Source organism: Cupressus sempervirens, chromosome 8 (genome assembly GCF_028749045.1).
Source record: "Cupressus sempervirens isolate cs-2001-9-10 chromosome 8, ASM2874904v1, whole genome shotgun sequence".
In the NCBI taxonomy this organism is placed as follows: domain Eukaryota; kingdom Viridiplantae; phylum Streptophyta; class Pinopsida; order Cupressales; family Cupressaceae; genus Cupressus; species Cupressus sempervirens.
This window is the reverse complement of record NC_143125.1, coordinates 583277205-583304929: the sequence shown is the minus strand read 5'-3', so window position 1 is coordinate 583304929 and position 27725 is coordinate 583277205. Positions and strand designations below refer to the sequence as shown.

The window sequence follows — 27725 nt, the reverse complement described above, 5'->3', positions numbered from 1 at the left end:
ACCACTATTATACTCTTGATTGGAAAATGCCCTCTGGATAAACCCTATAGAATATTCCTAATGGATAAAGCCTTGATGAAAAGTACTACAACAAAGGGAGCCTTGGCCATGAGTAGCTCATAGAAGGGAGTCACAACTATGAGTACCTTGTTGACAAGAGCCTCAATGGAGAGAGAATTGATGACAACATGTAGACGATACAATAGGCATGTTGTATAGTCAATTAGCCAATGGGTCTCAACAAAGAGAGCCTCGATAGAGAGTATGTCAGCGAAGGGGTCCTCGGTTGTAAGTACCTTGGCAACAAGAGTGACAAAGGGTGCCTCGATGAAGGGAGCCTCAATGAAGGGAACCTAAATAAAGGGTAACTTAGCAAAGTGAACCCCAACCAATATGGCTCAAATTTTCATCAATGTGATCTACGAGTGTTGGTGTGATGAAATTAGTGCAAACATCTTCATCATTTCCATCATCTTGAGTTTTAGGTGCTTTCCACTTGTAGGCATAGCAATAGATTCTTGTTAGTCCTCATGTGACTCTTTATTTTCCTCTTGTTCTTGCATGACTTCATCCTCTAGCCACTTATTAATCTCCTACTTTAGACCATTGTTGAAGAGTTTATTGTGCTAAGACGACAGATACTTCATTCACAATTCTATATAATCCTTCAAAGATATGTCTCTCTCCCATCCACCAATCACCCAATCTTTCTTGATTATCTTCAATCTCTCAACCAATGCATTAGTTGGTACTATGATCTAAATGCAATACTTGATAGGTTGGCAAGATCACCAGCTCTAATACCATTGTATTGTTCCTAATGACACACTTGAGAGTGGGTACCTAATGGAAACCACCTGAGAGAAACCACCTAAGGGAAACCACTTGAGGAACAAGTGCCTGAGGGAAACCACCTAAGGAAAACCACTCAAGGAACAAGTGCCTAAGGGAAACCACCTAAGGAACAAGTACCCAAAGGAAACCACCTGAGGGAAACCACTTAAGGAACAAGTGCCTGAGAGAAACCACCAGAGGGAAACTATGCTAGAGGTATTCGAAGCCACATCAGAGGGAGCCAAGGGCCAAGTCGAATGGAACTTGAGGTCATGCAAGAGGAATCTGAAGGCAATGGAAAGGAAGGTGAAGGCCATGAGGAAGGAAGATGCTTAATGCCAGATATTCTCCAGATACCAAAAGTAAGCCTCATATAGAGATGTAATAAATTGTAGACAATTCTTAATATTATATTGCAGACAAAGTTGGCACTTGGACTTGTTAGATCCAAACAAGTAGTATAGAGGACGGAATAGGTGGGGTTCAATACCACTAAAATTGGAAAGCCAAGTAGGGAAGATCTTTCACTTTTGAAATGACAAATAACACAGAACTCCAATAGGAATTCGCATATAATAAAATAATCCAAATCGCATACCTAAAACAACCTACAAGATGACCTTATAAAGGGCTTCAAGGAAGCTTCCTGAAGGATTACAAAAATGTTGACAGGTTGACAAGTTACCACAAAATAACATAAAGAGTGTGCCCCTTATTAATTAAATAAGTGGACTTGTGTTATCATTTGACTTTTAGGACCATTTATTTAATTAACCTAATTAAATATTTTATTAAAAATTGGGGACATTACATAGGGCCTATTATTTTACTCAATGGATTTCCTAATTTAGACGCATTTTGATAGGTCTAACTTGAAATACCACTAGTTTCACATTTTGAGTACCAAAGTCATCTGACTTCTAGGCACGCATGAGAGCACTAGAGCACATGAATTTTAGGGAATGCTACTTACTTAGTTAGCATCCTAGGGAGATCCAGTCGTGTTTTTTTGGTTTTTTTGGTTCATGTGTCTATTTTGGGTGGGTTTCTCTTAACCTTAAACTACCTTAGTTTTCCTAGGTGAACTATGGTTCTATCTACTAGAATGAGGAAGTGAACCTTTGTACTTCCTTGTGGTTGTGTGGTGAATATTTTCCATGTATTGTTCATGGTTGAATTCTTTAAGAAGCATATGAAGTTGTCAAAGATAATTCTCTCTACTATGCATATTGTCCATGTGGAGAAATTATAAAGTATTATTCGTGAATGACTATGAGGCCTTGTATTGTAATAGATATTTATTTTAATCATTTATGTACTTGGAAAGGGTTATCTCTAGGCAAACAATGCAAAAGTAAATCAATATTTAATTTTGTTATTAAAAGCGAAATGTCAGTTATGGAAAAAAAATGCTAGTTGATAAGCTATGAATCTAATGTGCTAATGTTATTTCATATTGTTAAAGAAAGAAAAATGCATCTTTCTCTACTTGTTTTTATAATTGTAATTCCTAAATCATGTTAATTAAAATGAATTATGAATTGTATCTGATATAGATATAAGTAACAATCTTGCACAAAACTTAATTAGATTGTGAAGTTTAAGTTTAAGTAATATTTTTTTCTTTTTATTTAATTTTTAATTTTTAAAATTAATTTTAGTTTTAGTTTTTAAATTATTTTAATTTTCTTTTTAAATTAAATTTATTTAGCCAATAGTATATTTGTGAAAGGACTTCTATTCTTTTTATATATTTTTTGTATTTTTCCTATTGATTTTTCATAATAGATTTTTTATTTGATATTTATTATAAATGATTATTTTATTTATATATGATAAATTTAATTTAATTAAATAATATTTATTAATCTATTTAAATATATATATATATATATATATATATATATATATATATAATCTAATATATTATTTTTTTAAAATTGTACAAAAAAAGGTACAGCTACTAATTTGAATAATAACAAGCGCCACATAGTGGCTTGCATTTGCCGTCAAGTTATAATAGTTTAATTAGATAATAGATTAATTAGATATAGTAGTACATTAAACCTAATAATTATAATTATTGATTGGTAATGATAATGTATAATATAGTTTAATTATAATATTAATATTTTCATAATATTTTATTTGAGATGTTAAAAATTCTTATATTCAATTTATAATTTTTAAAATTAATCATTCAATTGTTAGCATTTAAAGTATTAATGTTTTGAAAATGTATTAAAATATGTTTGATCTATTTCATATTTTAATAAATTCTTACCTAAAATATTGCCTCATAATATGGGTATGCTTCCTAGAAATCCGTCCTATAAGACCCCAAAGGTATGAGCCAATAAAACTGAAGTAAAATAATTTTACGAATTTTAGAAATTAAAAATCTCTCATATATATATTAGAATTTTTTTTAAAAGAACTTCAAAATAAAAATACTAAAATGTAATTGGTTGAAACAAATAAAATTAATCACAATTTAAGTACAACTGATTGCAATAGTATATTGCCTATGGAAAATATAATAAGAATAGATGTATTAATGTTTATTATGCCAAGACAATACAAAATTAATGTAGAAGGCAAAATTGAAGTATTTGCAACGTTGTGGGTAATTTGATTTACACAAAATTTGCTGGTTGCGCACGAATTGATCTACGAGAGGTTCTTTAAGACGTCATTCCGGGCAATTGCCTTTCTAATTGTTTAGTCTAATTAGTATAATACATAATAAATTTATTAACAAGGTAATGCATTATACTAACAAGTAACAATGAGAAGTAAGTGGTGAGAAATATTTGTAATTAAAATATGTATATTCTTTCTCAAAATTCTAATCTTCTATATAGATAGTTTCTACATACATAGTTTGAAGATGCAAATGATGTTGCTACAATACTCTTCTTCTACAATATTGAATGCGATTTGCCACAAGTTTTACAAGGTCTTACTACTGTTACAAAATCTAGATTTAGAAATGCATCTCCTATTTTATTGTTCATGAAGTAGAAGCACTATCTTGAGCTGACATCTATGATCTGGTAAACCTTTTAACTCTTTGAAAACAAATCCACCATGTTGACATGTCTTCTTCACCACTTTTTCCTTGCACAAACAAGAGCAAAAAATCCCCAAAATCCAACAGCAAAGGAAGCCATGCAGCTAACATACCAATACTAGGGATCCTCTGTTCCCTCTTCACCTTCATCATTCTCATTTTTTACAGCTGGACTGATGCTTGCTGATCCTGGGCATCTGTTACCAAGTGGAAAGCCACAAAGGCAGGGGTTTCCATAGAAATAAGTAGTATTGAATGTAGAGAATTGACCATCCATTGGAATCTTTCCACAAAGCTTGTTGTTAGAGATGATTAAAACAACTAAGAAGTGAAGTCCTTGCATTTCAATTGGAATATTGCCTTGTAGATTGGTGTGGGAGCACCTCAAATATTTAAGCAACAGTTGAAGATTATAAAGACCACAAAGATCCTCAAAACAAATCAAAATGAAGGAATGTATAAACAAGGTCATCAAATCAATTGGGCAGTCTTGGAACCTATAATGATGCTAAAATAATATTAGGTCTTCAAGATAGGTTTAGGTATAGAAAAGAGTTTAATGTTTAATAAAACCATTGTATAGTTTTTCAAGTTCAAACATTAAATAAATAAAAAGGTAACAACTAGTTTAGAGGGAAGTTTAGGTTGTAATAATTTTAAAATACCCAACTCAATGATGATAGTTGGTTGGAATCAGTTATTATTGGGTGTCTTATAAATTTTAAAGAGTCTCTGATGTAAAGAGGAGAGAAAATATTGGAAGACTGGTATGTACAGACTTGTGAACAACAATATTAAAACTTAGATATTCTGCAACTCAAATTGCATATTGTGGTCTGCAAACTAATTGGTTGGCTCTACAAATGTATTAATAAGGTTCCCTTCATCATTCCAAGTACTTTGTTGATAAGTTTCATGTTATTATAGGTTTGTTGTTATGCCTATTGTAGAACCAGTAGATTTCTCTTAATTATTTATTTGTTGTAGTAGGTTTTAAAGGAAATGAAGATCTTTCCATGAGGATGAAGGCCTGATACTCATGGAAAGAGTTAATATAACATGTATGATATATTACTGACCAAGCACATGCAGAATTAAACAAGATAGAGATTCTACCCAAACAAGGGGTCTATTTATTGATTGTAGACATTAAAAAATGTCCATGTGAAGGTGAATCCATTGTTAGTTGGGATTGGAAATGTGTGTAATCAAGTGATTGAGAAAACCCTAGTTCAAGAGTAAGAAGTGCTAAGAGGAGTCTGCCATATGGTTCCTTTTTAAATTGTATCGTTTATTATTTGATTGTCATTATTGTGATTGCTCCTCATAAGATTGGTATTAGAGCAAGGGAAAGGTCTTGTGGAAGTGTAATTGGTCTTGTGAAGTTGGTTCTTGAATCCCTTAGTGAGCCCTTGTAGTTGAACTATCCTAAGAGGAGTAACCCTATAGTAGATTCTTGTACCAAGTTGATCAAGCAACCATGTCTGAAGGAGAAGAAAAGATTCCTACAAGGTTAACAAATATGGATTTGGCAAAGATAGTGAAAGAACAAGTGGCAAATAACAAAAATTTAAGGGCATCATTAGAACAAAGGGACAAAGAGAATGCTGAAAAAGATAGATTGATAAAGTCCATGATGGAGAGATTGTCAGCGCTTGAGAAGAAAGATAAGAGCATTATATTGGATGAAGAAGTTAGAGATGAAGAAGAGGAAGAAGAACCCAAAGAAGAAGAAAAGGACCCTGAGGAAGTAAGAATGGCTAAGTTTGCAAAAGCCATAAGAAATGAAGATAAAAGGGTAAGGACAGACTTACCTATGTATGGAGGAAAAATCTATGATGAAGAACTAATAGATTGGTTCAGTGCCATGGAAAATTGCTTTGAGTGTGAAGGGATAGAAGAGAAGGAAAAAGTGAAGATAGAAAAGTCCAAGTTGAAGGGACATGCTTTTTTGTGGTGGGATTGCATCCAAGCAGACAAATGGAAGAATGGTAGACCCAAGATCACATCTTGGTATACTATGGTGGAAAAAATGAAGGCAAAATTTTTGCCAAAGGATTATAGAGTACAGTTGTACAAGAAAATGAGAGATTTTAGGCAAAAGGAGATGGATGTACAAAAGTACACTGAGGAATTTTACAAGCTTGATAGTAGGGTGGATCATGATGAAGAGATGGAAGAAAAGATTGCAAGGTATATGGGGGGACTAAGGTTCAATATCCAGGATGAACTTAGTCTTGCTACCCTGAGGTCAGTTGATGAATGTTATCAGTTAGCCTTGAGGGTTGAAGAGAAGAAAAGAAGGAGGCAAGAAAAGCAGAGCAACAATAGAGGTGGATCTTCTATGAGAGGAAGAGGGGGAAGAGGTACTACTAATTTTAAGAGCAGAAATGATAAGGATAAGGGAAAAACATTTTCAGAATCAAGAGGGGGTTATAGAGGTGCAAGAAGTGGAGGAAGAGGAAGTGCAGTGTTCATAGGAAGATGCTTCACTTGTAATGAAGTAGGCCATCAGTCATTTCAGTGTCCTAAATGGAAAGAAGATAAAGGGAGAGAGAGAAGAGTAAAGTTGGTTGATGAAGAGCCAAGAAAGGATGAGCAGAATGAACCTATTGAACTTCTTCTAGAAGAAGCAGAGTGCTTACTGATGAGAAGAAGCAATCAAATACCAAAAGATCCAGGCATATTTAGATCAAATTGTCTCATTCAAGGCAAGGTATGTAAGTTTATAATTGATTCAGGGGCAAGTAATAATATGTTGTCTTATGAAGTTGTTAAGAAATTGAATTTGAAAACTTTTGCACATGCTGCTCCTTATTATGCTACTTGGGTCAATGATAATCAAAATTTGCTGCTTAAAGATCAAGTGATGGTTGAGTTTTCAATTGGGAGTTATAGAGACAAGGTACTATGTGATGTCATGCACATGACTTGTGGGCATCTCATTTTGGGAAGATCTTGGCAATGTTCAAGGAGAGTCATGCATAATGGCTATGAAAATACATATGTAGTTCAACAAGGAAAGGTGAAGTATAAGTTGCATCCATTGGTGAGGAGTCATAAGCACACTATACTAATGTGTTTTGGTAGAGATATTCTAGTGCAAGATTAGGGTACTCCACATTATGATATTGGTTGGAAGCAATGCCAGGCTAAGAGGTAGGACAATCTAGGGGTGGCAGGGTTGGTTGAACAACCTTTTGTTTTGGTTGGAGCAATGAAGTGTCCTCTAAGAGGGTAGATAGATGAAGATGATATGGTGATAGAGCAGAGACAAATAAAGACTTTCCAGTAGTCTAATGTGTAGCAGAAATACTATCAAGCAAGAGGATAGTCTAATCCAAATATTTATGTATCTAAATCTTGGTGTGTGACTGCAGGAACTAGGATAAAGGAGCGGATCACTTTGGGGAATAATTTCAACCTCATCAGCAGAAAATGGGAGCAAGGAACAATGGATCATAGGTCAACTCTTGGGGCAAGAGTTCTTTTTATGGTGGGGAGTATGGTGTAGGAGCACCTCAAATATTCAAGCAACAGTTGAAGATTATGAAGACCGCAAAGATCCTCAAAACAAATCAGAATGAAGGAACGTATAAACAAGGTCATCAAATCAATTGGGCAGTCTTGGAACCTATAATGATACTAAAATAATATTAGGTCTTCAAGATAGGTTTAGGTATAGAAAAGAGTTTAATGTTTAATAAAACCATTGTATAGTTTTTCAAGTTCAAACATTAAATAAAAAAAAAGGTAACAGCTAGTTTAGAGGGAAGTTTAGGTTGTAATAATTTTAAAATACCCAACTCAACAATGATGGTTGAAATCAATTATTATAAGGTGTCTTATAACTTGGAAAGAGTCTCTAATGTAAAGAGGAGAGAAAATATTGGAAGACTTGTATGTACAGACTTGTGAACAACAATATTAAAACTTAGATATTATGTAACTCAAATTGCATATTGTGGTCCGCAAACTAATTGGTTGGCTCTACAAATGCATTAATAAGGTTCCCTTCATCATTCCAAGTACTTTGTTGATAAGTTTCATGTTATTATAGGTTTGTTGTTACGCTTGTTGCAGAACTAGTAGATTTCTCTTAATTATTTATTTGTTGTAGTAGGTTTTAAAGGAAATGAAGATCTTTCCATGAGGATGAAGGCCTGATACTCATGGAAAGAGTCAATCTAACATGTATGATATATTATTGACCAAGCACATGCGGAATTAAACAAGATAGAGATTCTACTCGAACAAGGGGTCTATTTGTTGATTGGAGACATTAAACAATGTCCATGTGAAGGTGAATCCATTGTTAGTTGGGATTGGAAATGTGTGTAATCAAGTGATTGAGAAAACCCTAGTTCAAGAGTAAGAAGTGCTAGGAGGAGTCTGCCATATGGTTCCTTTTTAAATTGTATCATTTATTATTTGATTGTCATTATTGTGATTGCTCCTCATCACGGATTATTATAGCAAAGGTCCAATGATTCTATTAGCTCTAGCATTCCCAATATATGGGAAATTTCTTCGCTTAAATTGTTTCTGGAGATATTGAGGATTTGTAGACCATTAAGTGCACCAATCACTGAAGGAATTATACTTGACAATTGATTTCTAGAGAGGTCAATACATGATACAAGTAACAAAATAGAGTCCACATATACCAAAATAGAGTCTCTGAGTGCTGATATACTTGGATCCATAACACCAGCAAAGTAATGAAGCTATAATCTCATTGAGTTTGCACTAAAGTTATTGTGTGCAACTTTTGAAGGAGTGAATTGAGTAAATATTTGCAACATAGATTCTTTGAATCACATGTTGACTCATCATGGGAATGATAAAAATAAGGAGTTTAGAGTACCCCAATTGTTAATATACATGATTTCCTAAAAGAGAAGAAGTGTGTAATATGTATCCCAAAGAATGTAGGTCTAAAGATTAATCTCTATTAGTTGGCTACCAAATCATTTCAAATATCCTATCTTTTTTTAAATTAAATGTTTGACCTCATAATTATAGATGCGGTCATCCTTTCTACAAATTGCACCATTGACTAAATTTCAAAAAAATAAAAACACAATGAATTTTTTTGAAATTTTCAACATTTGATCTTCATGATCTGTATATTTTGTGATAAAAAACAACACAATTTTTGAAAAAAATTTGTCGTATTTTCATAAATTTAAAAAAAAAATCATGTTTAACTTTTTTTTGTGTGTCTTTGGTGCACTGTGTTTGGAGATTAGCTAGTGCCATAATCATATTGATGTGAAAACCTGACAATTTTAACTAGAATTAGTTTTTAACAATAATTTCTCAAAAAAACTTCAAAATACCTATAGGTATAACACGAGTGAGAGCATTGGAGCTCATATCCAAATATTCCAATTGTTTAAACTCTAACAAAAGAGTGAGAGTGTGACTTAGATGCATTTTTAAGGATCAAATTTGAGAGGTGTAGTTGGGTGACATGAGATGTGAGATTGAAAGAGTCAGAGTGTGACTTAGATGCATTTTTTAAGGATCAAATTTGAAAGGTGCAGTTGGATGGCATGAGATGTGAGATTGTTGCATTCAACCATAGTTGCCAGAAACACGATGGGGAGGCTCCGTTTCCCATTTCAATAGACAAATAGTTTCCTGTAACGAAACCAGTATTTCAGTCAATGTTTAAAAAAAATAAAAAATGATCTTCATACTATTTTTTAAATTCAAAATATCATAGGATTAGTTTCAATTAGACTGAAGTTTATTATTATTATTATTTTTAAAAAATTTCAAAATATCATAGGATCAATTTGAGTTGGACTGAAGTTTTATTATTATATGCTATATATATTCCTCTTTTGAGGTTGAGTTAACAATTAGTTTAAAAGTTAATAATGAATATTGATAATTTTTTATTATGAAGTTAAAGTTAAAAATAGTAGTTTAACTATTAGTTAAATATAAATATTATAGATATTAAATTTTAATTTTAAAAATTTGTGTTGGAAATAAATTAACTAAAATTATATATATATATATATATATATATATATATATATATATATAGACACACACATTTCTTTTAAACACAATCTTTAAAAGTTCCATTTCTCGTGACATTACCATTGCAGTTGTGTTTCTCATTTCTGATAACTACGCATTCAACTCCATTCCATTCACAACAATTAAACCCCTTCCGTGAAGAAAATAAACCCCCAACCCTAGCATTGAAGCTCAGATGAATAAATCTTTCTTGAGGTAGGCATTGAATATTGTTATAGTTGTAACATATGATAGCAATGCTCCAGCTCATCAAAAGCAACACCCATGCATATTTCTCCATCCTAACAATTTCCAATCAGTTGCCAAATATAACAAACATTGAATGAAAGGAATGATAAAATAAGATAATTGCAAACATAGAAACTATACCATACTAGAAAATAAAAGACTGAAATCAGTTGTGCATTGAGCAACAAGAGATGGGAGTTTATAATGGGATTGCAATGTTTTGAAAATACAAAGGAATACATGAGTACTGAAAATTCCAAGAAAATGACAAGATGGAAAAAAAATTCCAACACGATCAAAAAACCTTCTTGATGGTAAGAAAATAACTTTATCTTGTATGTTATACAATTGTTTTAGAAATGAGCATAAGTTTCAAAAGCAAAGAACCAGATTCAAATGAAAGAGTGTGGACAGGTTCAATAGAAAAAAAGACATTGCTAATTGTTCTTTAGATGTACAAATTTATTCTCTAGAAAAGATCCACAATTATCATGGCATTAGAGCTTAACTAGAGAAAAATTAGAATTCAAAATTGTTCTTTGCCTTATAGAAATCAAACTCTATTCAAATCAAAATAGTGAACAAAATCAAAGTAAAAGATCAATTGGAAGGGGTTGCAAACTTCTCCTCATAGATAATTCGAATTATATGCTTACTTGAAGAACTCAAATTAGAGTCTTTTATATAAAAAGACATTAAGATGCCTGAAGAAGAATTAGAAAAAAAATAACTTGGAAAATACAAAACAATAAAGCTAAGAAGATCATAATTGATGTTGTAAGAGATCACATACTTTTGTCCATAAAAAGATTGAAAATGGCATATGAAGTGTTTAAAACTATAAAAGATAATTTGAAATAAATAATGCAAGAAGAATATGATCATTACAACATTAACTCTTGAATATAAAAATAAACAAAGGAGAGACAAATTATTTTTTTAGAATCTCTGCGATAAGAGATCAACTTGCCACTATTGGAAACAATGCAGATGATGAGGAACTTACTCTAATTTCTCTAAGAGGCCTACCCATATCATGGGAACCTTTCATTCAATGTGTAAGTCATCCCTCCCTTCTAAAGTTTGATCAACTCAAGAATGAGTGTTTTCAAGAAGAATCTTGGTTAATCTCTAGAGGAATCTACACAAATCAAAAAGGGAAGATTCAAGCCTTACATACAAACAATAAAGGGAAGAAGAGGAAATTCAAATATAAGAGAGGAAATAATTGTCAATACCACAAACAAAAGAATCTATTTGAAGTTTAATCCTAGCGATATGATAAATTTGGTCAGATCTGAAGGGATTGTCCTAAAAGAAAGAAAATTCAAGCTACCATATCAAAATCTCATGAAGTGGAATATCCTCCATTCTATGTAGCCTTGTCAAGTGAATTAAATGCAAGTAATAATATTTGGATAATAGATAGTAGGGCTTGAAGGCACATAACTGGATTGGTAAATCAGTTTGAAACATTCAAAGAGTATTGCATAGAAGAAGTCACAATTGGAGATAACTCTACTCATCTAGTAAAAGGAATTGGGACCTACTCCTTATGACTAAAATCAAGAAAGACTCTTTTACTAAAACATTTACTATCTGTACCAGGGATAAAAAGAAGCCTAATTTCCATTTATGGCCCGACAAACCAAGGATATCATGTCTTTTTGAATGATGATAAAGTGTTATTATGGACTAAAAGCTCCAATATTAAGAACACCATCAACATAGGATCCAGAGAGGGAAGCTTGTACAAATTAAATATTAAAGAAAAATATCAAGCACTAAATCATGCAGTCCATAATTCAAATGAACTTTGGCATAGAAGATTAGGATATCTTTGCTATAGTGCTCTTCCTACTATAGGGAAAATCTCTACTTGGGTATAACTAATATCAAAACTAATCATGCTAGCATTTGTAAAGGGTGTTCTCTAGGAAAAAATAAGAAAGCATACTTTTCTTTAAGTAAAAACAAGTTGAAATTTGCACTAGAACTTGTACATATTGATTTCTGTGGACCCATGTCAACACCTTCACTCAAGGGGCTATTGTACTATGTAACCTTCATTGATGATTAATCTAGGAAAGCTTGGATATACTAACTAAAACTTAAAGAATCTAATAAAGTCTTACAAAAATTCAAAGAATTTAAAGCCCTAGTGGAAAACCACACTGGAAAGAAAATAAAAACATTAAGATTAGATAATGAAGGTGAATATACATTTGAAATCTTTAAAGAATTTTGTATTTCTATAGGGATTAAGAGGAAGACTACAATACCTTATAATCCTCAACAAAAAGGGGTTGTAGAAAGAAAAAATAGAATTATTATAGAAGCAGCAAAAATCATGATTCATGATCAAAATCTTCCTATGTCTTTTTGGGCCAAAGAAGCAAGTACAATGGTTTACATTCATAATAGAAGGCCACTTTTAACATTAGAAAATATAACTCCTGAAGAAGCCTTCACAAGAATCAAACTAGATCTTAGTCATCTAAGAATTTTTGGTTGTCCAGTCTACATTCACATTCCCAAAGAGAAAAGGTTCTAAACTTGAACCCTCCAAAAAGAAAGGAATATTCATTAGCTACAGTGAAACAACTAAGGGATATAAAGTATATATTCCATGACAAAATTCCATTGAAATTAGTAGGAATGTTCAGTTTGATGAAGAAAACACTTTCAAAACATCCTTAAACGAAGAAGACAAGGAAGTTGAGAATTAGAGGGAGTTCATTATAGAGGATAATTATAATTTTGAGAATCAGAGGGAGAATGCTATAGAAGATAATTCAACTAGAATTTTGAGGGAGAGCCTTTCAAAAGACAGAGACACACCTACATCTAATATTGAGAATGATGAATTTTTAAATCACAAGAAAAAACCACTATGGAAAAGGAAAATGATTGAAGAAAACAATGTGGAACCAGACGAGGTCTCTAAAGAAAAAAAGAAAAAAAGAAAAAAAAAATTCTATGTTGCTTTATTAACAAATTTCACAAAAACATAACCAACTAATGTAGAGGAATTCTTAAAATGTCAAGCATGGAAAGATGCAATTGTAGAGGAATATCAATTTATTCTAAAGAATGATGTTCGGGATGTTGTTCCTAGACCTAAAGATAAATCAATCATATCCTCAAAATGATTGTTTAAAATTAGGTACACACCTAATAGAAGCATTGAAAAACACAAAGAAAAATTTGATGCAAGGGGTTTTCTTAAAAGGCCAGAATTGATTATGAAGAAACTTTCATTCCAGTTGCATGTTATACTTTAGTAAGAATAATAATTTTAGTTGTTGCATACAAAGGATGAAAAATACATCAAATGGATGTAAAGACAACCTTCTTGAATGACATCATTAAAGAAGAAGTATATATAGAACAAAAGAAAGGATTCACTACACATGATCATAAACATTATGTATGTAAACTAAAGAAAGCTCTCTATGGGTTGAAGCAAGCTCCTAGGGCTTCATATGAGAGAATAGAAAACTATCTTCTAAAATTGAGTTACTCCAAGAATGAAGTTGATTCGAATATATACTTCAAAATATCTAATAATGACATGTTGATACTCTTTCTTTATGTTGATGACTTGTTGATAATAGGTGCAAATCATCTTATAGCCAAATATAAACAAGATCTCATAGCTTAATTTGACATGAAGGATCTAGGTCTTCTACATTATTTTTTGGGACTAGAAGTATGACAAAATGAAAACTACATCTTCCTAAATCAAGAGAAGTACACTATAGACATATCGACCAGATTTGGAATGATGGATTGTAAGCCACTATTTACTCCAATGAAGTTGATTTGACTATATACTTCAAAATATCTAGTAATGACATGTTGATACTCTTTATTTATGTTGCTGACTTGTTGATGATAGGTGAAAATCATCTTATAGCCAAATATAAATAGGATCTCATAGCTTAATTTGACTTGAAGGATCTAGGTCTTCTACATTATTTTTTGGGACTAGAAGTACGACAAAAGGAAAACCACATCTTCCTAAATCAAGAGAAGTACACTAAAAACATATTGACTAGATTTGGAATGATGGATTGTAAGCCACTATAAGCTTTAGAGTGAAGCAACAGACTCAGAATCAATAGATCCTACTCACTATCGAGAAATTGTTGGCTCTCTTATGTACTTAGTAAACACTCAACCAGATATTTGTTATGCTACAAATGTGTTAAGTCACTCCATATGTAAACCCAATAAGATTCATCTAATGGTAGCCAAGAATATTCTAAGGTATCTTCATGGAACAAATGGATTGAGGCTAAAGTATGAGAAAACTAAGCTACAATTTCTAGGGTATATTGATTCAAACTAGGTAGGTGATCCTACTAATCATAGGAGTACAACTAGATGTTGTTTTAGTCTCAATTCAGCTAATATATCTTGATTTAGTAGAAAATAGTCAGCATTTTCTCAGAGCTCTATGGAAGTAGAGTATATGACAGCCTCCACAAGAGCACATGAAGTAGTATGGCTAAGGAAACTCTTATATGGACTATTTGGAAAACCACTGGACTCCACTATAATTCATTGTGATAATCAAAGTTGTATTAAACTGTTAGTTAACCTAGTTTTTCATAATAGGTCCAAGAACATGGAGATTCCTTATCATTATATTAGAAATATGGTGGATAGAAATGTTATTAAGTTGATATACATCAGCAATGAAGAACAAAAGGCTAACATCTTCACTAAACCTCTTAGTAGGTTGAAATTTGAATACTTCAAGGAAAAAATTGGTATGATAAAAATGTAATTCAATATTTTGTAAGGTTATTTTTGAATATTTAATAAAATCAATATTTCAATATTGTGGATATGTTGTGGCAAGAAAGGTGACGATCTTTCATGCAGTTAAGGTGACAATTGTAAAGTGACAATCTTAACAATAGTTTGAACTATTGTTATGTGTCTTATAATGAATGAAACACATAATGATAGATGTATGAAGGTTGATTACATTGGGGTTGAAACCCAAGAATGTACTGAATATCTTGATATCCAGGTGACTATCATTGCATGGATGTAATTAAGAGGATTCACAATTGTGAATGGATGTAACTCCCCATGGCAAGTGCCATGGGAGGGGTCATAACCATTCATGATCATGACCCCCTAGAAACACACTTATATCTCTGAATTTTGTAGGAGAATATGATCAATAACCAAGACATTGTATATTCTTTAGTAGTCATCGATCTATCCTTCCTTCAGTTTGAATAATCTACACTTTCAATCTATCCTTCATCGATTCTCTATAATAGAAAAGAAATTGGATAAACATTTGATCCACATTATTAGCAAGGAAAGGAAAGGTGTTAAGAGAATCACAAAATACATTGCTAACTATTCTTTAGATGTACAGATCTATTCTCTAGAAAAGATTCATAATTAACATTATGCTCCAAACTAAAATCAAAGAATAAATAAATGAAAAATATCAAATGGGGCCATATAAAATCCTTATAAACAAAAGCCTAATAGATCCTCTTTGAAGTTCCTATTTCATGGTGTAAGCTCAAGGTAGGATCTATTTCTCCTAGGTCCTTCCTTTCACCCATCTATCGACTTAGAATCTACTCCTTGCATCGCAACATGATTTACTCATAATTTGGACCTGATCTCTGGATCCTAAGACCTACCTTAGAGCCTCAAGAAAACCTTGAGATTTTGTGTACCTGAACATTAGGGGCACATTTCTCCCCTGATGGGCCAATCAGGGGTGTAGTGCACCTCTAATGTAGTCCTATTTTTGACCCCTCTTTGGGTCTCATGCTCCATGATGTTTGAGAGTTAAATTCTAGGTTGGATGGCCTATGAGAGTTAGTTAATTCAGAGCTCTATTTAAACCCTTCAATTTTCTCCTTTTCTCAATCCACAATCATAAAAAGAAATTGCATCAACAAGCTCTAACTCTCAAGCATTCAAGTTTTTCCTCCATTGAAGATCAAAGATTCAAGCATTCAACAAATTAAAGGAGTTTGTCTTCAAGATCTTCTTCAATGAATTCATGATCCTTTTTTGCATCTTCTACATCCATTCATCTTCATCTTCTTGATCCAAATTTTTTGGTGAAGTAGGAACATTGCATTTGATTCAAGAGATCTAGCTATTGTAAGGTGAATTTGTACATTTTCTTTACATTTATGCTATTTCAATTCAAGTTTAATTACTAAACTAGGGTTTGACCAAGGTAAACCTCACATCAACAAAAAAAAAAAATATTGTAGGCTATGGATATTGAATTGATGAACAGGTTACAAATTGAAGTACCATTTTTGGCTCTCTTTGAAACTACTATATCTTGTTTTCTATACTAGTCTATTATTTCTGAAGTAGTTGTTTTTGTTGTTGGTGTTGTGTTATGAATTATTAACATGTTGATGAGGACCTATCCTTGATCCTCCTCCTAAGAGTGTGAGCTTTGATCAGTTGTATTTCTTGACTTGTGAACCATTCTTTGTGGTCTTTTTTTTGGTGTATTTCTTTCTAGTGAGGCATGTTGTTTTATTTGTTACAGTTTCTTATGTTAACATGATGTGGTGCAAAGCTAGGAGTCAAATCCTAGGACACATGTGGATTCTCCTTCTAGTGCTCATTGCCTTATGTTTCATTTATCATCAGTTTTGGTTTACTCTTCGTAGTTTGGACATATAATGTAATTAAATGCTAACTACCCGACTTGTGGCTTAACTAGCTATATAAGAAGCTTGGTTGGAGATAGAAAACATAGAAGAGAATGATATGATATATTGAGAATTAGGATAGGATGTAAATTTATATTCTAACTACATAAATTCAATGTATATGGCTGAAACATGGAAGGCCTCACAGCCAGGCATGTTGACAAATTCTTTTAATTATTACACCACTGTGGATGCCAATTGCCTCACCTTTAATGCATCTTGTTTTCATTTGTTTCATGTGATATGTATATTGCTTCTATGCATAACTCTAAGTAGGGCTTGTTGTATGTTTAAGTTTGAGTTTTTAGCTTGATAATGTACCATGCCCCTACATCACACACCATCATTAGCGGTGCATTGCAACCTTGAAGATTACATTCCCCCCCTGAAGATCTAGTTCACCCCTGACAGTTTACTGAAAGATTTATTGGTTTTCATCACACACACGCAAAGAGTTCTTAAGGAAATGGATATCTTTCCCCTATTTTTCCTAGACCTATTTTGCATTGGTGTTCCTTCCTTATTTAGTTAGTACTAATCTCTCTAGACCTAGTTCTCTAGAATTGGGATTGAAAGTATTGTTTTCCTTATCTTGTCTCCCTATATATGTATATTTTTGTATAGGTTATGTGAAAAACTTAGGTTTTTATCCTTGACTCATATTTCCTCCTCTGCACTTAGAGTTAAGTTGTATACCAATTTTTGGGTTGGAAAATAGGTCAAATTTTTTTAAAAAAATTTTTGTAATATTAAGAGCCACGACCCAATCATAATCCAATGCATCATTAAACTAGGCATGCATCTAGTCATGGTGCAACATTATACTACTCAGTAAGGTTATCAGTATTACCCACAATGGTATTTAGGGTGGATAGCATGGGAGACAATGCATAGATATTATTATATGTTGGACAACCCTCAATTGATTTAAGTTTTCTTCAATCAAATCTTCAATGTGGGGAGGTTTTTGAGGGGGTAGCAGTTCATTTGGAGATGGTTGTGGAATTTTTTTGGGATCATTGTTTAGTGGGTGAGTGTTTGGAGGTTGGTTGGTGTTAGCCATGCCTAATTCTATGCAAATAAATGTAAAATTATAATTTTAGCTAACAAATTATTAAAATAAACTCTCTCTCTCTCTCTCTCTCTCTCTCTCTCTCTCTCTCTCTCTCTCTCTCTCTCTCTCTCTCTCTCTCTCTCTCTCTCTCTCTCTCTCTCCACATACAAAAAACAAAATCAAGTACAAACAAAAAAAAATCCACATACTAGTGATTAAATGGTCAAAATCTAAACACCCAAATTGTATAAATAATCCTTTACCCTAAATCAACAAGTTACAATGAAAATGATGGAGTCTAGAACTACATCCGGATTTTTAAATTTATGCACAGGTTTTGGATACCCAATATATTAGGCACCTAAATAGATTTGGCAATTTTTTTTAATTTTTTTCTGGTATTAGGTTTGGTGGGGGGGAAGTCAACATGAATTCTATAAAGCTTTTGGACATTTTTAGACTTTTTTTTTTCACATCACCATTTTTTGTATCACCATCATCTTGCACATAGTCTTTTCTTTATAATCATTATCATTGTACAAAAGGTTGAATCCTTCCATGGTTTAATTAAGGTAAGCCCCTATATTTCCCAACACTAGTTTCCCTTGATATTATAGATCCAAAAGGGAAGATTAAGATGAAGAGATTCATACTTTGAAGGATAAGAAACCTTGGACACTTTAACTTAGCTACATAGTCAAACACTTTTCTATGAAACTTTGATGAGGTGATCATAGTGACATCTTAAGTCAGAATCCATTTTCAATATCTACATCAAGAATCTTTCGAACCATGTCATCTAGTTGCATAGTCTTGTCAATTTAGACCACATTTTGGTGATGGAATCCTCTCTTATTACCTTTTCTAGAACTATGATCAAAGTTTGCATATTTGATATGTATTCTATTTTGTATATGATTATTATCAATTTTTCATATTTATCATAGTTGGGTCAATTAGATTATTCTTTAATGAGGAGTTAATGGGAACATGTTTTATTCCTAGTTTGCATGTCTAGGCTAGTGCTCCCTATTTCTAGCTCTTCAAAATTGGCAAATAGGAAATATTTCTAGTGGAGCATTAACTATAGCACTAGTTTTCTTTGTGTTTACTTCAACACCATAATGCAAGAAAATAAATCCTTATATATTTTTACTATCAATGCCGATGACATATTTTTGGGGGTTCAAGTGCATGTTACATTAATGGATGTGCTCAAATATTTGATGAAGAATTTTGACATAATCTTGAAAAAAAATATTTGGCCAAGATGTCATTGACATAATTTCTAGATCTTCTAGTAGTTTATGGATATAGTCATGGAAGACAAGAGCCATATCATGTTGACATGTTGCACCAACATTCTTTAATTTGAACTTGACATAATATTTGTTAATGTTTGGTAGCTTCAGTTGGATAAAATTTGAGACTAAATTGAAGTTTTATGTGTGTGTGTGTGTGTATGTGTGTGTGTGTGTGTGTGTGTACTTAATTAAATAATATATTATAATATGATATAAATTATATATATAATTATGTTGTTTGTAATTTAATGAATTGACATGTCTAGTGAAGAGACATGTCTCTTCTTGATTTATTATCAATATAAATAAAAGATTGTTACAAAGTGGAAAACACATACCAGACATAATGACAGTGCTTAGTAGATTTGCAATTCAAGAAAACTAACATGGTATTAGAGCAGGTTGTAAATGTAAATAGAATAAAATTCCAAAACACATAGTTACATTTGATACATTATAATCTATTGAAAATATGCAATATTGGAGAAGATTTGTGTAAGAAAATTGTGAGTATGGGATCTCTATGGGTTTCATATCTCTCCATGGAAGCAACGATTTCTCTCATGGGCCACTTTGAATGGAGGAATTTCTTTGAAAGAAGCAAAATTGATACATTGCATATCTTGATGGCCCTAAATACAAGAGTGGAAAAAACAGTTTGCCACTAGCAAGCACTCATGATTTTGATTGGAGGAGGAGGGTATGCCTTGGTTTGTCGGGTCTTCCTAAAGTTTCCTCACAAATTCTTTTTTCTTACAATTGTGATTGAAAAATGCATCAAACTTATGATTATGATATCTAGTGAGCATAATTTTTTATTTTTTTGGAAATAAAAGATAGTAACATTCAAATAAAATGCATCTCTCCTAAGTTGGGAGTAGTCACTTTGATGGATTATAAAGAACATCTTATATCAATAGTAATAAGAACTACATTGGAGTGTGCAAGATGGGAAAATGAAGGCAGAGGGCATTAACATCGTTGATAATACGAAGATCATAATAAGTGAAGAAAATCATTGTTTGATATTTGCAAAGGCAGCAATAATGAGAAATAGAGGTCAACATATCATAACATAACAGAGGTGTAAATGATGCATTGAATGAATGCATACATAGCAGAAAAAAAAAAAAGAGACACATATCATGACAACAGGATCATAGATTTGTTGGAAAAGAAGTTGCAAACATTGGACAACTACGGTCATGATAATGAGCGAACATCATCCACTCAGCAATGTTGGTCAAAGAGTGCGAAGAGTGTGATCATTTAAAAAGGGTTTTCTTAAAGTATGATTTATTATTTAACACCTAGAATAAATGTCTTGTTACTTAACAATTGGAATAGCTACCATATTGATTATGGTATTATGAAAGATGGTATACTTATAGTGTTTTCTTATTCATTGCAATATAGTTATAAAATGTTAAGGCAAGGTTGGATATATGAAAATAATAAATATCTTATAAATTATAAATGATAATGTATGAATGTATTGAATAAATACAATAATAATACTCTAATTAATAAGATGAGTATTTTTATTATATTTTATATATTGTTGCTACTACTTTTGTGGTCAATGTCTTATTTAGAATTTTATTCGTATTTCTATAAAAATTATTTTCCTTGATCTTTTCTGAGGATGGTTCTTGTAGGAAAAGGAAGATTGGGATTTAGAGGGAGTGTAACACTTTGTTAAAGGAAAAATTGGATAAGAAGCTCCAAAGATCAGTGTTCAGAACGAGCTTGACATTTCAGTAGAGGCAACCTTGAAAGAGAGGGAGAAGATTGAGGATGTTATTAACCTTTAGTGATCTCAATGTTATTGATTAAGAGGGAGTAAACCATGATGAGATGGATTATCCACTGATCAATATATTGTTACATTCAAGAAGACCTTGACTCATACATCATGACCATGTAATTTTAATGGGCCTACCCACTGTGTATATCATGAGGAAGTGATGACTTCCAAATGATCATCACTTGTATTTGGAGAAGTTGTTGTAAGGTGACAATCTTACAATAACTTGTATTATGAGATCAAATAATGAGTATATGGTGAATGTCTTACATCTCAACATTCTAGGAGGCCATTACTCAAAGAGAACTTAGTGAATATCTTTGATATTCTAGGAGGCTAATACTCTTAATATCAGATGTGATATCTAACCTTGTTTCGAGTACTTGGTGAATATCTTAGATATTCTAGGAGGCCAATAATCTTGATATTAGATGTGATATCTAACCTTGTTTTGAGTACTTGGTGAATATCATTGATATTTTGGGAAGCCAATACTCTTGATATCAGATGTGATATCGAACATTCGAGTAATTGGTGAATATCATGTAGTCTAGGAGATCAATACTCATGATATCAAAATGGTGGATATCTTCTGATCAAAGAAATTCTTAAAAGTTGTCATCCCTAATATTACCAATGGTGTAATATATGTCTTGTGTTTATCCTCCCTAGAGAAGAGGGAGTATTAATGTTTGGTAGCTTTAGTTGGATAAACTTTGAGACTAAATTGAAGTTGTGTGTGTGTGTGTGTGTGTGTGTGTGTGTGTGTGTGTGTGTGTGTGTGTGTATGTGTGTGTAATTAATTAAATAATATATTATATTAAGATATAAATTATATATAATTATGTTGTTGCAAATTTAATGAATCGACATGTCCCATGAAGGGACATGTCTCCTCTTGATTTATTATCAATATAAATAAGAGATTGTTGCAAAGTGGAAAACACATACCAGACATAACATTTGGCAGTGCTTAGTACATTTGCAGCAACCGAGAAAACTAACAATATTATTTAACAAACCATTATTATATGACACTTAATAAGAAATCCCACACAAGAGTATTACTAGCTAGAGTTCTAGAGGAATTCTTATAGCTATACATTTATCTACAAAACTTCACACTTAAACCTCAATTTCAAATGTAGCTAATATATTGGAGATGCAAACTCAAAACCATCAAATGGTGATTGGAAACCTATGAACTAAAGCCACCAAAAGTGGCATCCAAAATTATCTTCCAATCAAAGATGTCTTATGATGTGTTATAATATGTATCATAAATCATTTAATTGGTGTATACCTCCTTTACAACTCTATTATGTATTCAACAACTTTTTGCATTTACTTTGAAAACCTTTGAGGGCAATAACTTTTGATTAGATGTGTTTTATTGAGTCTATTTTTAAAAATAAGTACTTGAAGAGATATACACAATGGTAACCCTTGTGAAAAGTGACAAACAACTAAAAAAAATTATTTTGGACAAAAACTAGCCCTATAGGCCACAAAAATAAGATATTCTATTTTATATTTTAAAATTGCATCTTTTTAGTATTAACATTATGAGAAAAGTTGGAACACATTTTGTAGCACAATTATTACAATCTTTTATGCTTTTTATAGTATACTTCATGATGAACTTTAGTAAAATTTACTAGTTTTCTTTGTCATTTTCTATGGTTTCTAAACTGGTTTATAAACTAAGTGTGAAGGACTAAATGTAATATTTGTAGTTATAATATCAGTGTTTGATGAATCAATGGCTATTGTTTGCATGCGAGTTTAAATTCTCAATATCTACACATGTCATACTGTGATTATATGTGTTAAAATTTACCATGTTCTCTTTGAAGAAATTGCATCTTGTATATAAAGTACTTTTGTTTTTTTTGATATTCCCATTCAAAATTGTTTGCCCTTTTTTAATATTTTATGAATATGATATGTATGCTCAAGAACACTCAAGCTTATCTTTTATCTATTCACACTTATCATTTTCTTATCTCTTTAAACATAGGTGAAAATGTGAAAAATATAGATTTTTATATTATATTCATATTTCAAATTAGAATTTGATTAAATTGATGGATACAATGTTCATAAAAATGTTAATTGGGTATATATATTACATCTTGAAAGATAGATAACTTTTATAAGAAGAATTTTGAACACTCCCATAAAAATATTATATAAAATTTAGAATATTGTCAAAATTCTTAGATTTGAAATTCTTTGAATAAACCTAGACCTAGAATTCAAAATCTTGAAAGAGGTAATTATATTCAAAAGAAAAATATTTAATCTAAAATTGACTTGTGAAAACAACTATCAACAAAGTCAATGATGTAAGTAAACTCCTTTCCAACTTCTAGATTAAAAAAAAAAAGATAAGATTTTAAATTACTAAACAAAATAATTGCCCAAATATTTTGTTCTATTATAAATTTGAACATATTTTACAAGATTTCTAGAAATATGAAATGTATTTAAACATTGAGAATAATTGACCATATGGATATGTCAACCATATTTTAAAACAAATCACAAGTTCTTTTATAAACTCAAAATAATGGCCATGTTTATGTGGCAACGACTATCCAAGTAGTTTGTTCGACTTCCTGGATGTCCCATCCTCATGCCATTCCATGCATGGCATCTTGCCTCCTATGTGCATCCTACTGGGCCGTACTCTGACGAAGCATGATAGAGGGAAGTGTATTGAATGCAAGATATTGAGGAAGGTGGGTGAATAAATAGATTGCAATGGAGAGAAAAATTAATCCATCATGTCCATATATGCTTCTCATCAATTTGGAACCCCAATTTATATCGACCAAGATCACACCACTGCAATGGCTACAAGACTTGATTTGCACACCATGAAATAAAACATGGCAACATTGACAGCTTTGCATAGGCAAACCCAAAGGAATAAATGACACACCCACTTTCTTCGGTATTAAAAAAAATTGGGCTTAATTGACATATTTTGATGTGAAGTAACACTAGATATTGATGTTAAAACAAAGCATGTGGGAACATCACAAGTTTCTTATCACATAACATAACATCAAATAGGTATTCATGCAAAGCAAAATCCTCCCAACATGCAAAAATAGGTTTTAACTAACATGCAAAAAAGGTTTTAACTAAAAAATTGACAAGAATATGAATGCATGAGAATGGAAAAGAAAAGAAAACTGACATATTATTCACATAATTGGAAAAGAAAATTGATAAAATGGTATTATGATTAATATTTTAATAGATATATATGATTGATAAATATATAATTATTTAAATTTATACTCATAATTTAAGAATATAAATATTATTATTTTATTTAATGAATGTTAAAAAATAGTCATACAAAATTATATTATTATGTGTTATGTTTTATGATATTAGATTAAAAATGACTTTAAATCAATTCAAAAAATTTACAATTATTCTTATTATAGTAATTTTAACATAATTATATTTTAGAATTTAAAAGATTAATTGAAATAATGGATAATAGATTAATAAATTGCTTATGTAATTTTATTTGTTTGTGAATGTAACAAATAGATTGAAAAATAGAAATATATAACATTCTTGAAATAAAAAAATATTATTCATGACAATATATTGAATCACTTAATTGAAATTAGAATAATTAATATGAAAAAAATAAGATATATAATATACTGTATTTACTCTTTGAAATTGAATTGAAGTTAAATCAAATATTCAAATAAAATAAATTTCAAAAAACAACTTTCAACCATAACAAATTTAAGATTGACGTGATACTAAGATTTTAAAACAAACAATAAAGAATCTTGTTAATTAATTAATTTAGATATATTTTATGAAATGTTTGTCTTTATATACTAATTGGTGTAAGTATCACATGTCAAGTAGTATCACATTTCAATAGGTGCTAATTTTTTTTGTTTCAACAAAAGTGGAATATCATAAAATATTATAATAAATAAACTAGTTCAAAGAAAGCTCTTAAGGGAAAGAAACATAAAGAAAACCCTCATTCGTTACTCATAATATACAAGAGGTGCAAAGTGTAATCCCTAAACTAAAATTGTTGATGAAACCAAAAGGCTTGCCTTATATCCTCTAGATATTCAAACTCTCACCACATATTGGAACACTAATGAGGCTTTACAAAACAACCATATAAAGTGCCAATACAAATATAATCATGAATTCATTTATATAAAGTTTGATAAACTATAATGATTATCTCAAGATTAATTAATTAATTAATTGAGTGAGAGAGAGAGAGAGAGAGAGAGAGAGAGAGAGAGAGAGAGAGTTATTAAAAGTAATTGACTAGTGGTCTAGTTTCAATGAGTGTTATTATTTTTCTTAACAAGAGTAGAATATCACTATATATTATAATAAATAAACTAGTTCAAAAAGAGCTCCTAAGGGAAAGAACAAAAAAGAAAACCCTCATTCATTACTCATAATATTCAAGATGTGTAAAGTGTAATCCCTAAACTATGTAGTGCATGCCCCTAGTTCACATTTTGTTTTAATTGCCAAACTCTTTTAGGCCAGTTTTATACTTGATGTTTAGTAGCATTACTTTCAGATTATCAGATGTTGTTTTACACTCAATTTATTATATGATGAGATGACTTGGTACTCTATATTTCATGCATGTATGATGATTATTCAATGTTTTCAATTATCGATGATGATTAGTTAGATGGTTTATTATCACATGTGCTTTCTTATGGATACTTACCCCATACTGCATGTGTATGGTGTGTGTGTTTGTTTTCTTTATGTATGGTGTTTCTGATGTGGTTAAGGAAGGGAGTCGTAGTCACCTGCTAGTCAGGATCTACACGATGCACCACTTCCTGCCATTGTCTGTTTAGCTTAGAATATTGTGTTTGTACATGCATGGATTTTATGTAGGTTGCAGGTACCAGGTATCAACTTCCCTGAATTGCCAGGATGAGCGTACCCTATCGCATTATCTCAATGGTAAGAGAGGGGAGATAAACTCTTAAGTCCAAATCCTAAACTCTTTAGCCAATTTTCCTAATTGATAATTAGGACAAGTATCTGAGTTAAGTACCCTCCGAATGCATCAAATGATGTTATTTTGTGATTATAACCCTTTGTTTTATTTAGTATGTGTCTTTTTTATGATAGGTTTTCGTATGTTTCTTTATGAGTCCTTGGTGTATTTTCTATTAATTAAGTCTAATTAAAAAGATTAATTAATGATTTAATTTAATAGAAGATTATTATGATATTTTAATATTTGATTATATTTAATTAATTGAGAAATTAATTAAATTTGGAGATTAAAGTTAAGGATAAATTTAGAACGTGATAATATTTATTTAATTTAATAATAATATATTTAGAGTTCATTTTTAAATAAATGCTAAATAGTATTGTTATTTAAATTAATTAAATATTTTATCAATTAAGTTTCTAAAATAAATTAAAAGTGGAAAAGATATTAAATTATTAAAGTTTCTAGATCGCATGATGTGAGCTTGAGTTGAAAATAAAAGATAATATAGTAGAAATAATAATGTTATTTTAATTTCATAAAGTGTGCATGGGATTAAAAGTAATAAAGATTAAAAATAGAAGTCAAGTGGAATATTAAATAAAGTTGTTTAATAATTCAACTTAATGTGCATGAAAAGATGAATGCAAAATAAAATAAAAGATTAATAAAAGTTAATTTTGGAGTTAACTCAGTTGAGCAAAGAGTCCTCTCGGGTGAACGCACAATTAGTGCCCCGATTTGAGGAGAAAACTCCTTATCACAACTTTGGGGTTCATTTTTGGGGGACACGAATTTGGACCGTGAATTTTGGAGACAGGAATTTTGGAGAGAGTTTTTGGAAGCAAATTTCAGAAGGAGAATTCTAGGAAAGATTTTCAGAAGAAAGTTATTGAAGAAGAGCGAGTTCTCTTACAGATTTTGGGGTTTGCGTATTAGCATCAGGTTCAGGTAGGGTCTGGTATTTTGACCCCTAAATGATTTAAGAAATTTAATATGTTCTGTCTACTTCGTGATTGTAAGAATCTTGTCTTCTTGAATGTATCATTTCTTCGTTCTGGATCTTTTGCTATTCAATTTCATTTGTAATCTAGATTGAAAAACTGTTTAGGAACATCCTTCAACAAAATTAAATCGGGATTTAGAATTGAATTAAAATGGAGTAGAGATAGAATTAATTGGGGAGAGTTTTGAGATTAAAAAGAAAATTTGTAGGGTTGGAATTATTTTCTCTATCAGATTATAATTGTAAATGTTTCTAAAAATTAATTAATTAATTAATTAAATTAAAATATATATATATATTAATGATAATATTAAAATTTAATGTCAAGAAATTGATTAATAAACAAAATTATATTTTAAATGAGTGAATTTAATATAAGTTAAAAGTTTGTTTTAAAAAAAAAAATTAATAATAATAAAATTAAATTAAACTAAAACAAAAATAAAATATGTGTTATATTGGGGGGGGGGGGGGGGCGGGGTCGTTGACCCACACCCCCTGCTGCCACTTGCGTATCGCAGTATGTACTGTTGCGACACCAAGTAGCAGTACCCTGCGCTGTAGTACCCTGCACAGATAGGGATTTATTAAATCGC

General features: G+C 31.2%; 1 pseudogene; it reads right to left on the bottom strand.

The window, feature by feature from the left end:
* Positions 1–3899: 3899 nt before the first annotated feature.
* LOC149543775 (uncharacterized) overlaps positions 3900–27725 on the bottom strand; it is a 158232-nt pseudogene continuing 134406 nt past the window's right edge.